Below are 8,284 nucleotides of genomic sequence, written 5' to 3'. Positions count from 1 at the left end.
CTTTCTTTCTTTCTTTCTTTCTTTCTTTCTTTCTTTCTTTCTTTTCTTTTCTTTTCTTTTCTTTTCTTTTCTTTTCTTTTCTTTTCTTTTCTTTTCTTTTCTTTTCTTTTCTTTTCTTTTCAGATCGGCCCCAAAGTCCAAAGAGAAATGAGGTGTCCGGTGTGGAAGTGCATCTCAGTCAACAGCCAGCTCCTTTGGCAGGGGCTGGAAATGGTTTTAACAGGCGGTAAAATTTCATCTTGTGGTGTCAAATTGGGGTCAGTTTGGGGTTAGCGCTCTCAGTGTCCGAGAAGGAGCTGTCCAGCTGTGTGGGGATTCATTAAGGGCAAAAGATCCGTTTCAAGAAAAACAATACAAAGACAATCAGAGAGCTAAAGATCCTCTTCAAATCGCATTTTACAAGTGCACCAGAACAAATATGGACGCTGAAACCTATTCCCTTCAAACTCCCAAATCGGCTTCTTAGCCTTCGGAGGGAGGGAAAATCCGCTGCAGCCCGGCCGGGTCTGCTTCCAATCACCGCCCCGAGGTGCGCCGGGCCCCGCGCCGCCCTCACCCGCTCCCCTTTCCCTTTCGGCACAGCGCTGCGGAGCAATGGCACCACAACAGGTAACATCCCGGAATGTGTTCCCCGGTGTGTTTGAGCCACTGCTGTGTGTGTGCCGTGGGCGTGCAGCGGGAGCTTCAGTGCGAATAGGAAGTTTTTTTTTTCGAGGGGACAAACTGTGCTTGTATGAAACCCGCTTGTATCCTTCCGAAATGTCCCGCAGCCCTCTCAAGAAGCGCTGGGCTCTGATAGATAACGCGGAGTGGATGTGCCGTGCGGTTCCCAGCATCTGTGGGAAGCACCTATTGCTAATCTGGTTTATTAAATTCGCGTGGTTTAAATCCTCTTAGCGCCCCTACATCAGTTAGAACAATTGACGCCTTGCTGCAGGGACAAATAACTCTGGCCGTAATCTCGTTTGTAACTTTATTCAATGTTTGTTTGTGTGCGGAGTTTGAGTATTTGGGGCAATGCCATTGCATTCGGGAATATACCGCGTACATTTAGAGACAGAGCCGGAATGGATGGGCTGAGGGCAGAGCAGAGCGGAACGAGTAATTCCGAATATTGGAAGTAGCATTTTATCCCGAACCATCGTTCTAGGAAACGTGTCAGAGTTAATGAAGAAAGCAGTCTATGTGTTAATGCGTCTCCGGGCTTACAGCATAACCAGGCTCCTGTGCAAAATCCACGGAATTTGTTCTTTCTGCTTCTCTCCCAAAACAACGCGTGGGGTGCAGATAGCACCTCTGCGGTTTTGGAGTCAGGATTATTCTCCAGCTCAGGCTCCCACCTCTGAAATCGCCCTTTGCACACTCTCCCTGCTCGACTCTTACGGCCACTTCTGTCTCTCTCAGCCCACCTCGGCCCTCTGACCTCCGTTCCCGGGCTTCCGCAGCCGCCCGGCTCCCAGGTCCTGTCCCGGCCGCCCCGGCGGAACGCCGCAAGTCTGAGCTCCTCGGATCGCCGGATTCATGGAGCTCCTCACCCCGACCCCCCTCCTGCACGCAGCGCTCTCCTCTTTGCAGTGATCTATTCTTTTGAGAAAACCTTCCCAGCACAGAAAGTCAATGGTAGCTCATCGCGGTGAACTTTTCTTGACCTCAGCTGCGGTATGGCTGCGGTCTTTGGGAGCTGGATTAGGAGGAGGTTCATTGCTTACCTGTTAACTTCCCTTTCAAACTTCCCTTTCAACTCTTGCTTCCACCCCTCCCCCTCTTTTTACAAAACCCCAACGCAACCTCCACGTCCTAGAGCGATGTGGCTCCTTTACCTCTCTCGAGCCCCCACAGTCCCCCCGAGACTGCCGAGACCTGCCCGGGCCCCGCGGGCCGCCCCCCCCAGGCCGTGTCCCCGCGGCCGCGGCGCGGCGGTGCCATCGGCGGCCCTCTAGCGCTATCTGGCGGGGCTCCAGCGTGCTCCCGTCGCGCCGCGCAGTCCTCGCAGGGCCCTCAGCCCGGCGCCAGCGGCGCGGAGCCCGCAGCGGGGCCGAGGCGCGGAACTCTCTCGCGTGGCCGTGGGCTCTCGCCAGACTCGCCCCTACCTGCAGCTCCGCACGGCGGCCGCGGTGAGAAGGGGGGACCTAAGGGGCCCCCGCCCCTTCTCCGAGCGACTGAGCCCACGCTTGGGTGCGTGGGAAGCACCAGCGTGAAGTGAGCGGCGAAATGTGTATGCCGTGGACTGGCGGGGGTGTACAGGGAAGTCTGTAAGCAGCGCCGTGCATATTTCCAGCGTAAACCAGAGGGACAAAAATACCGGTTTGGGCTGCCCAGTAAAGCTGCTTCTACCAGGGTAGTTCAAAATCTATATTACATTTCTTCGAAGGAGCCCAAAACATAAATAAATACACATAAGTAAGTAAATAAAAATCCCTCTTTGCACTATGATATCGTAACAGAAGGGACAGTGAGGACAAGCTCGTCAGTGTAGCGCAACATCAGAGCAGCTGAGGAGCTCCCAACTCCGCTAGGCTCTGCTTTCGTTCACTCAGAACACTCACTGTTGTTCCCCAGTTGCCCTTGGCACTTCGGAAGAGGACCGTTCGCGTTTGACGCCGGAGCGCTCAGTCCGGGAGAACAATGTGCTCCCACCCCCCACTCCCCTCCCCGGAACGCTGCGGCAGCCTCCGCACAAGCGGTAGCTCTGGCGCGGAGCGCCCCGCTCGGAAGGAGCCGCACGGGTCATTGTCTGAAGTGGGTTGCAGTCCACAGAGAAAAGGGGGGAAAAATCACAGCAGCCGGCTTGGTGTTGCATGGGGAATGAGCTGACAAAATATTATAATGTTTCCTCGAAGTGCGTGCTGAGAGCCTGTGGTGTGCTACTGAAAGAGAGGTGGTGGTGCTTTTCTTTCACTCTTTCTCTCTTTCTCTCTTTCTTCGAAGATTGGGATGGCCTTTGTACGCCTGTCTTTTGATCCCACAAAGAGAATGCAATATGCATATATGTGTTTGCTTTCCGTACAAACAACGAGAGGGACTGTACGACGGGATATACGGCCGATTGGTCCTCATAATGCTTAGTTTTGTTGTAATTAATTGAAAACAGTTATTAGGTCGTCATTGGCAATAGCGTAAATAATTGCAGCAGATTTTTACTTAAAATTGACCGGTCACGGAGTGATAGATCGATTCGAGGTATAAAAATGATGTATCAAAACATCAATGTCGATTATTTGAAATATTGTAGTCGAATCTTTTTATTGCTTCATCGGTTAAGTGTCTGAAAGTGCTGTGTTCCAACATATATTTATGTTGTCAATACTGTCAAAACTGTCAGTTTTATTACACCGGATTTGTAATACATTTCGGATTTGCTCATTTACATAAAATGGCCACCCCGGGTACCCCCCCTTCTCCCCTCTCTGGAAATCTCTGTCAATGCTGAAAGGATCCGGGACTCACTGCTGAGGCAAAAGAAGTAGAAGTATGGCTCCATTAAGTCCATTTCGAACGTCCCTCTGGAAAACTCGGGCTATTTCTAACTTGCCATCAGAGGGAATCCTCCCACCCTTTTATCTCCCTAGTAAGATTTAAACGCTTTTCTTCTCTCACACCTCGGTTAAACCCTTTAGGAGCTCCGAGAACTTGCACGGAGAGAACGGCGAGCCGGAGCCCACCTGGGAGTTCGGAGCCCTCCGAGCAGAGCGGCCCCGACCCATCCGTGTAGGGCCGGGTGCTGGTAGCAGTGGGTAACAAAGGGAGGGATGACCGTAGGGAATCCTTTCTTAGCTGGTTAGAGCCCTAAGGAAAGCAGAGTGGGAGCAGCATGGATGTTCTGTGTCCCCTGTCCCGCAGCCCCCATGCAGCAGAGTCTGAACTGATGATTCTTTTAGCCGTGAGCCCTGAGTTGGTGTAAGCTCGGTGCCAGGCACCCCTCGCTCCTTTTCCTCCCGCGCCCAGCCGGGACGCGGCCAAACTCAGCAATAAATCAATCCACTGCCACATCGCTCCCTTCTATCGAGCAAACACTGCGATCAGCGGGTCACTTCTCCTCCCACCCCACCCGTTGTGAGGCTGACGCTGCTTCACGGGCTAGGGAGACAGACCCGATGTGCGGGGGTAGGGGGAGGTGGTGGTATATCTTTTTTTGTTTGTTTGTTTCCCCCCCCTTTTTTTTTTTTTTCCCTCCCTCTTCTCCCCTTTCCCAGGGAGATGTACGGTTGAAGAGCCGCTGGAGCGAGCCCGAGTTCCCGGGGAGAAGGAAGGTTGGCCCGTAGAGAGGCAGCCAGCAGGTATTTCAGTGACCGTTCCTTTGAACACGTTCAGTCTCTGCCTTTTCCATCCGGAACGTCTTCCTCAGACCAACTGTGATTTCTGCTGTAATTCTTGTGCGTGTTTACGATCGCTTCGGAGGTAAATTGAGAAGTGAGCTGCGCAAGAGGAGGAAATCGCCCCTGGGGTGCTTTGTTTACTTTGGTCTGTAAGATCCTGCTAGGAGATGGTTGCCGCAGTGTGTGGCAAGTGCTTCTTCGAGAAATCTATCAGCCTTTCTACGGTGACTCCGAGGAAAGAGTGCTGCCAGCACTTTCGCGCATTCCCAGGTGTTGCGAAGAGGGGAGAAGCAAAGGGCCGGAGCGCCTCATGAGGGGTGGAAGAGGGGAGGGTGAGGGGGCACCTGGGGAGGGGAACCCGCCCAGTGCGTGTGGGACCGCGTGCCGGTCAAGGCCGGGGAACGCGCCCCTTCTGCCATAATTAGTCGGAACAATAAACATAATTGGAATAAAATCGGTTGGAAATTCCTGCGTTTTTAATTACGTTTCATTTTGCGGTAAGCCGTAGAATTATAAATGCCTCTCAATTAAACACTATCCGCTTGTAAAGCATTTAACAACAATTATTCCTTAATCAGTTGGAATGTTAGCCACAGACGATGCTGTTAAACATCAAAGGGACGCCTCAGACGTTACCTTTTAGTAATAAGTAAGAGGATTAATTTCTATAATTAGAGGGGATAAATATGTGCATAAATACATCTAATTTTTTGACACGTTCCCATCCCGGCTGGGAAAGGCGCGGCTCTTCGGCAGCGCCCGCACCGCCCGCGCTCCCGGCCCGGGGGAGGCGGCCCCCGCAGCGGCGCGGTGCCAATAGCCTCCGGGGGGCTCCGCGGCCGCCGGCACCGCACGGGGCTCGGGCCCGCCGCGCCCGCGGGTCCCCGTGGTAACGCGCAGCCTTCCTCGGGTTGTATTGACGTGGGTGTGTACATATTTTAGCGGCACCTGCGGTCTACCTGGTGTTTTAGGTCCCTCGGGGACAATTCGCTGCCTCCAAACGAAGCCCGAGATTTGAGTGGAATACCGCAAATAAAATTAGCGTGACCTTGATTATACCCTGTATGAATATCTCATTTACGTAATGACTTTATGTCACGTACGCGGAGGGTCAATTTCCTTTTAACCTTTCCCATTGCTGCAGTAAGCATTCTTTTATAATCAATGGCTGTTTGAATAATCAATTCACATTTTATGATCCCTGACAAACTCAATATATGTGTGCCTGGTTTCAGCAAAGCAGCCTATCCTTCTCCGCGGCTTTTTCACGTCCGAAGAGTTTGCGGCGGGGTTTCCCGGCTCCCTGGGGAGGCTCCGCGGGATGAAGCGGGCAACGGAGAGCCGCGCCTCGGAGGGAGGCTTAGCGCAAGCGGACACGCTCAGGGAGCCTCGGTGACATCCAGAAGTCCCTTGAATTTCACATGTTTTTCCAATCGCTCAACCCAAAATATATGGTGTCTTCCTTTCCCACCCCCCTCCTTCTTTCTAGGAATGTGCGTAATAAAACCTAATCGCCTGGGACTCTCCTTTCTGCATCTGCTGGACACGAAGCCGCGGGGGGACAAGGTCCTCTCGGCTCTGAAGCCGAGCTGCTATGGGACGCCCGGCGGCCTCGGCCACGTCTGCACGTGGGAGACCCCGAATGAGCCTTTGAGCTACATTAACTATCCCGCTGCCGTCTGGGGCTCCCTCGCCAGCAGCAGCTCTCTTCGCCTCCTGCAGCCATCTCCGAAGTGGAGGTCGGGACACTCACCTCAGGAGCGCAGCTCCTGACCAAGACAAAGTGTGCGTGCCGGGGCTGGGGTATGTTGAACTCTCTCTATATATATTTTCTATAAGTAGCTCACTTTTGCTGTAATCTATGGTGTAAGTCAGGAACTGAGACTTACTGCAACCCTTCTCCCTCTATTGGATAATTAATGCTGATTCATAGCTGTTTCTACCTACAAATGTATGTTTCGTTTTTCTCTGCAGGGTCCGTGGTTCTTTGGAATGTTGTTATTCCCTGAAAGGTAATTGCACTTGATATTCTCTCGGGGAAGGCTCATTAGCCAGGGGCAGGGTGGTGTTGCCAATCTCAGGCTCTTTCGACAATTCAATGAAAACATTTGCCCCAGAGGTTTAGAACAGTGCTCCCAGCTCATGAAACAACCCTTGGAAACAGCATTTCCCCTAAGAAACCTTAAGACTAAAAAATAGTATACACGTACATATATATATATTTCCAAGCAAAGCAAAGCAGGAAACATTTATTTCTTAGGGAATTCAGTTTAACCCCTCACTGTAAATGACCAAAGCTGTGTGAGAAGATCAGAACTGTTACACCACGCTCAACATCACTCTCCCCGGGTATAATCTATCAGAAGATACACAGCATACAGTCCTGCTCGAGACAGCAGAAAACACAACACACCTTCAGCTCCTCTGTGTGCACTTCTTGACACTCTCTTCACATTCACGAAATGCATGTCAGAAACACTTTTCAGCTGCCCACCATCGCAGACCTACACTTGACTCCTTTCTCACACATGCCTGCTGTCATCTCTTTGGCTCCTTTCATCTCTCCTGTGAAATTAATTACTTCACTAATGCAAGGGAATGAAACACAGGTATAAGGTAAGCGAGGAAACATACATTAGTTAATACGTATTATTTTATGAAGGTGAACACTCTGGGATTGTTCTGATTTTACTTTTTCCTCAGTTGTTCATCATTTTGAGAAACTTATTCTTCCACCTGAATCTCCGCAGGTTGAGCAGGATGAGTCACAGCAACACCGAGAGAATGGAGGATCCAGTTCTTGCAGGACAGAATGGTCCCAAAGGATCCATAAAGAGGAAGAAGAGGAACAGTGTGCAGGCTTAACAATTTCTCAGACATCATTAGGTTTTTCATGTCAGAATAAAATAATCTGGGTGTCTGCAGTTGCAGTGAACTAGGTGGGATATTATCCCTGCCTTGGCATTAAAGGGCAGAAACTCTCTTAATTCCTATAACTGAAATGCCTAACCACCTTGCTGTGTTTACATGCTTCCATTCACCACATTTTCCACCACTGAAGTTAGCCAATAAAGTCAAAGAGTGAAACTCATCTGGGCTGTATCACTACTGACTTTAATGCTGATAACTTAGGGAGGAAATTGTGCTGCGATGTGTGACTACAACTAACGTCCAAAGGTCCAAACATCCAAAACAAAGACATTAGTGATTGTAAACCTCACTCATCAGAAGGGCTGCCAATCAGCCCATAGGTCTCACCCACAGAGGAAACAAAAGCTCAGAGAAAATCTCCTCAAGGCAGTGAATCTCTGCAGACAATGTTTTAAAAACTGATAGCTTTCAAGTATCTTCAGGCCCAAGTTCCATTGTCTGAAAACCACACGAATGGAGAACACAGGGCTCTGCATGCTGAATTTGGAAGGTGCCACTGTCCCCGTGCAAGTGCTCAGTCTTCCTGCTCCTCCTGATGGCACATGTGGATAAGCACCAGCCTTGAAGTAAGCCCTCAGCACAGGAAGCATCAGTTCTTTAATTCATATTTCAGGGATTTGCAGGCAAGTTTTTCGTTTGTCATATTTAGATATTTCTCATGTTATAGTGGTACATTCTTCTTCAAAGTGTTTTTCAAAATCAGCAGACTTTTCAGGGGTGAAACATGATCATTTACTATATTCCATTTTTAAAGTACGTGCTAATTATCAAATTAATCTTATACTACTTCATATACATTTATAGACAATCACAAATATTGCCACTGATATGCAAATAAATATCTCTAGCAGAAGGCTTTCTTTTGATGTAGAGAAATGTAAACAACATTGAAAAAAATAGCATACAAGTGGTTGTCCTGGTCTCTTACCTTAAGGCTATATTACGATCACAATCAGACATATCTCGGCATGTGTCACACCAGATAATGCTGTTTCTTGGGCGTTTGAGGCGTATGACTTTACCTTGGACTTCACAAA

The 8,284-nt window shown here is 49.9% G+C and overlaps 1 long non-coding RNA gene across 2 annotated transcripts in view; it reads left to right on the top strand.

Moving 5' to 3' along the window:
- The window catches only part of LOC122180041, a 10,322-nt gene extending 2,915 nt beyond the window's left edge, over positions 1–7,407 (top strand). The window contains exons 2-6 of one of the 2 annotated variants that reach the window (XR_006178900.1): positions 124–609; positions 3,618–4,277; positions 5,552–6,101; positions 6,291–6,328; positions 7,067–7,407. This is a non-coding gene — a long non-coding RNA (uncharacterized LOC122180041). The remainder of the gene's footprint in view (positions 1–123; positions 610–3,617; positions 4,278–5,551; positions 6,102–6,290; positions 6,329–7,066) is intronic. The other variant, XR_006178901.1, reaches the window with a different exon arrangement.
- The last annotated feature ends 877 nt before the right edge of the window (positions 7,408–8,284 follow it).

The sequence above is a fragment of the Lagopus leucura genome, unplaced genomic scaffold (assembly GCF_019238085.1).
Source record: "Lagopus leucura isolate 7727_CA_CO unplaced genomic scaffold, USGS_WTPT01 Super-Scaffold_1, whole genome shotgun sequence".
Taxonomy (NCBI): domain Eukaryota; kingdom Metazoa; phylum Chordata; class Aves; order Galliformes; family Phasianidae; genus Lagopus; species Lagopus leucura.
The sequence above is the reverse complement of the archived record's forward strand: the minus strand, read 5'-3'. Positions and strand labels throughout refer to the sequence as shown.